The sequence below is a fragment of the Nematolebias whitei genome, chromosome 22 (genome assembly GCF_014905685.2).
Source record: "Nematolebias whitei isolate Nwh7 chromosome 22, NemWhi1, whole genome shotgun sequence".
NCBI lineage: Eukaryota > Metazoa > Chordata > Actinopteri > Cyprinodontiformes > Rivulidae > Nematolebias > Nematolebias whitei.
In genome coordinates, this window is record NC_056519.1 from 27,225,426 (window position 1) to 27,230,191 (window position 4,766).

A 4,766-nucleotide genomic window follows, 5' to 3' on the forward strand; every position below is an offset into this window, starting at 1 on the left:
ACCGGATTCCAAAAAAGTTGGGACACTAAACAAATTGTGAATAAAAACTGAATGCAATGATGTGGAGGTGCCAACATCTAATATTTTATTCAGAATAGAACACAAATCACAGATCAAAAGTTTAAACTGAGAGAATGTATCATTTTAAGGGAAAAATCTGTTGTTTCCAAATTTCATGGCGTCAACAAATCCCAAAAAAGTTGGGACAAGTCCATTTTTACCACTGTGTGGCATCCCCCCTTCTTCTTACAACACTCAACAGACGTCTGGGGACAGAGGAGACCAGTTTCTCAAGTTTAGAAATAGGAATGCTCTCCCATTCATGTCTAATACAGGCCTCTAACTGTTCAATCGTCTTGGGCCTTCTTTGTCGCACCTTCCTCTTTATGATGCGCCAAATGTTCTCTATAGGTGAAAGATCTGGACTGCAGGCTGGCCATTTCAGTACCCGGATCCTTCTCCTACGTAGCCATGATGTTGTGATTGCTGCAGAATGTGGTCTGGCATTATCGTGTTGAAAAATGCAGGGTCTTCCCTGAAAGAGATGACGTCTAGATGGGAGCATATGTTGTTCTAGAACCTGAACATAGTTATCTGCATTAATGGTGCCTTTCCAGACATGCAAGCTGCCCATGCCACAAGCGCTCATGCAACCCCATACCATCAGTGATGCAGGCTTCTGAACGGAGTGTTGATAACAACTTGGGCTATCCTTGTCCTCTCTGGTCCGGATGACATGGCGTCCCAGTGTTCCATAAAGAACTTCAAATTGTGACTCATCTGACCACAGAACAGTCTTCCATTTTGCCACACTCCATTTTAAATTACCCCTAGCCCAGTTCAAACATCTGAGCTTGTGGAGCTTGCTTAGAAATGGCTTCCTCTTTACACTGTAGAGTTTCAGCTGGCAACTGCGGATGGCACGGTGGATTGTGTTCACTGACAATTATTTCTGGAGGTATTCCTGAGCCCATTCTGTTATTTCCTTGACAGTGGCATTCCTGTTTGAGGTGCAGTGACGTTTAATGGCCCGGAGATCACGAGCATCTGAGGCATTTCAGCTGCTGCTGCTGCTGCTGGGTTTTTTTTCCCTGATTGGTTGGCAGCACTAATCATACTCACCTGCTACAGATGACTCATCTGCTCACTGGCTTTATAAGGATTCACTGTGGATCAGGACTTCGCTGAAGCAACGCTTATGTTTGATAAAAGCAGCTCAGCCTGAACTTAGTCTTGGTTATCTGTGCCTGTTAATGTTTGTTTGTTTATTTACCTGCCTCCAGAGTGGAACTTCCTGAGCCTCTTGAGAAACACTCCCCCGAGATCTGAGAGCAACTCACCTGAGACCATCTGCACGCTGCCTGTCTGCCTCCTCCACAAACCTGTAAATATTCACCTGTACACCTGCACCTGTAAATACACCTGGAACCTGGAAACTCACCTTCAGAGCTGAAGACTCTGCTCCCACCTGTAAGAAGACATTACACTCCAACTTACCTGACGAATCTGCTCCACAGAAAACTAATCCTCGTTCTTACGACTTTGGTATGGTATGGTACGGTATATAGTTTATTAATTTAAAAAAAGTACAAAACAATTCCATAACAATATAAAAAAAGATACAAAAGATTTAAAATGAAAGGCAGCAGAAAGAAGAAAAAATCTTATTATATCTGCCCCTTTATTTCAAACAATTATTTCAGACATAATAATCTTCAAGTAACAGAACAAAATGAATAGCTTTCTAATTTTTCTAATTCTAATACAAAACACACACTAAGCTACTTATATACTTTTTTAACAATTCAGTTTTGATCTTTTTCTTAAATGTACACATTGACTTGGCATTTTTCACATCACTCTCTAGAATATTCCACAATCCAACTCCTTGGATTGAGGTAGACCTTCCCTTCAGACTAGTTCTGAATTTTGGTTTGACAAATATTTATATCCCCTTAAGATTATAACAACTTTGTCTTTTAACAAAATTTCTTTGGATATTTAATGGTAATGTGTGATTTTGAGCCCTATACATAACTGATAAAATACTTTCAGATCCCGACCCCATCCTTCCCTGGTTTAAATAAACATATTTTTATAAACTTTTCTGAGCCTGCTGTTGTTCTGGGTTTACCCACATTGACCTCGTTTAAAACCTGATAGCATCCAGTAGTTTTATGGCCTTGACACTTACGCACAGCGATTGTTCCAGATTCTCTGAATCTTTTGATGATGTTATGCACGGTTGATGATTATAACTTAAGTCTTTGCTATTTTACGCTGGGTAACACCATTCTGGTATTGCTGCACTATCTTTCTGCGCAACAATGGTGGAATTGGTGAGCCTCTTACCATTTTGGCTTCTGAGAGACACTGACACTCTGAGAAACTCTTTTTATACCCAATCATGTTGTCAATTGACCTAATTAGTGTTAATTGGTCTTCCAGCTGTTAGTTATATGCTCAATTTTTTTCCAGCCACTTATTGCTACTTGTCCCAACTTTTTGGGGATTTGTTGACACTGTGAAATTTTGAATCAACATATTTTTCCTTTAAAATGTTACATTTACTCACATTAAACTTTTGATCTGTCATCTATGTTATATTACGAATAAAATATTTACATTTGCCATCTCTACATCATTGCATTCAATTTTTATTCACAATTTGTTTAGTGTCCCAACTTTTTTGGAATCCGGTCTGTACATTAAATATCGAAGACTTAGAATAATTTGTCAAACCTTTTCTGGGAGGTGTCCACAGATTTGGAACGAGCTTGATGAGAGATTGAAAGAGTTGAAATTCATCTCCACCTTCAAAAAATAGTTAAAGACCAAATTGCTCCATTTATATACTTGAGATCACTTGTAGGACCTGTAACTGATTGATCAGAGGTAACATAATTTGTATTGTATGTGGAATTTTTATGAGGACTGATGTTTTATTGTGTTTTTATTTTAATATGTTATAATTTGTATGCAATATGTACCCAGGCTCCATCTATAAGCTTTAAATAGCTTTTTGGAGACCTGATTCACACACTGTTATTTTGCAGATATGTATTATGTATTACGTTTCTTTTGTGTGTGTGTGTGTGTGAATAAACTGAATACATGGAGAAAAGACACAATAATCAGTCAGAGAGATTCAAGTTAAAAAGTATTACCAACATTTATTAAAGCTTTCAGCTGAAAGGAGATGCTCTTACCCCAAACCAACAGAGACACAGCAAAAACCCAAGACACATCTGACCGGAGCTTCAGCATCTCCTGTATTTAAACACAAAAGCTCCACCCAGAGACGTGTCACACATTCTTACAGTTCTTTGTCTAAACTAGTTCGAACTGATGTCTTCATTTCCTGGAAGTCCTTTTATGGAGTTGTTTTATTGTTTTCTTCTGCCTTTCCAATTTACTTGTGATCTTGTCATCAGGTGGGACATACACACCAGCAGCTTCCTGTTAGTTCATGTCCCGTACACAAAAAACTTAAATACATTCTCTGACTTAGTTCACTCTGCACTTGTTGATACCAAAAGGCAAGCGGATTCAAAAGCCAAGCAGATACAGATAAAGGACAAGATACAGTTGTGATACATCGAGCAATACAGCAGAGCAGATAAAAGCATCTTTACAGTGGGGACGTGGTCAAGTCAAGTCATATTTATTTATAGAGCACAATTTAAAACAGATAGACTGTTATCAAAGTGCTTAACACTAATGGTAACACTGAGAAATAAAAAGCAGTAAGAATATACCTTAAAAAATTAAAACAACAGCATTAAAATGAAGACATGGAACAAGATATACTAAATCAACTCACACAGTATGAAAAGCCAGAGAGAACAGATATGTTTTTAGCAGGGATTTGAACACAGGAAGGGAGGTGGCATGCCTAATGTTGGGGGGTAGGTTGTTCCACAGTTTGGGACACATGACTGAAAATGCCCGATCTCCTCGGAGCTTCAGTCGTGTTTTTGGAACAACCAAAAGCAGCTGATCGGATGATCTCAGAGCCCGAGAGGGAACATATGGTCAGAGTCAGAGTTTCTTTATTGTCATTCGCACCTCATGTGGTACATGTGGTGGAGCGAAATTATGTACACGGGGTCCCAGTTACATCCAACAATAAAATGTCTAAGAAAAACAGTAATAACATCTAAGATATGAACTAAGAAAAACATCAACTAAATATACACTAAGCACTCATAACATAAAACATTGAACATCAGCACAAACATGAACATGAGTCTGTGAGCAGATGTGCACGCATGAACACATCAACATTGAAACAGATCAGCAGCAACATGAAACAGATCAGCAGCAACATGATATGGTTTTTCACAGTGATTATTCTAGTTAGAGATTCATGAGTCTAACAGCCTCAGGGTAGAAGCTGTTCCTCAGTCTAGTGGTTCTACACTTAATGCTCCTTAACCTCCTTCCTGAGGGGAGTGGGGCAAAAAGTGTGTGTGCTGGGTGGGTGGGGTCCTTCATGATGCAGGTGGCCCTCTTCCTGCAACTGGAGGTGTAGATGTCTGTGATGGTGGGGAGGCTGATTCCAACAGATTTCTGTGCAGCCTTCACCACTCTCTGCAAAGCTTTTCTTTCTGCAGCTGTGCAGCCTCCATGCCACACATTGATGCTCGAGCACAGGATGCTCTCCACTGCACACCTGTAGAAGGAGGTGAGGACTGAGCTTCCCAGACCAGCTCGCCTCAGCCGTCTGAGGAAGTAGAGTCTCTGATGAGCTTTCTTGATCAGGC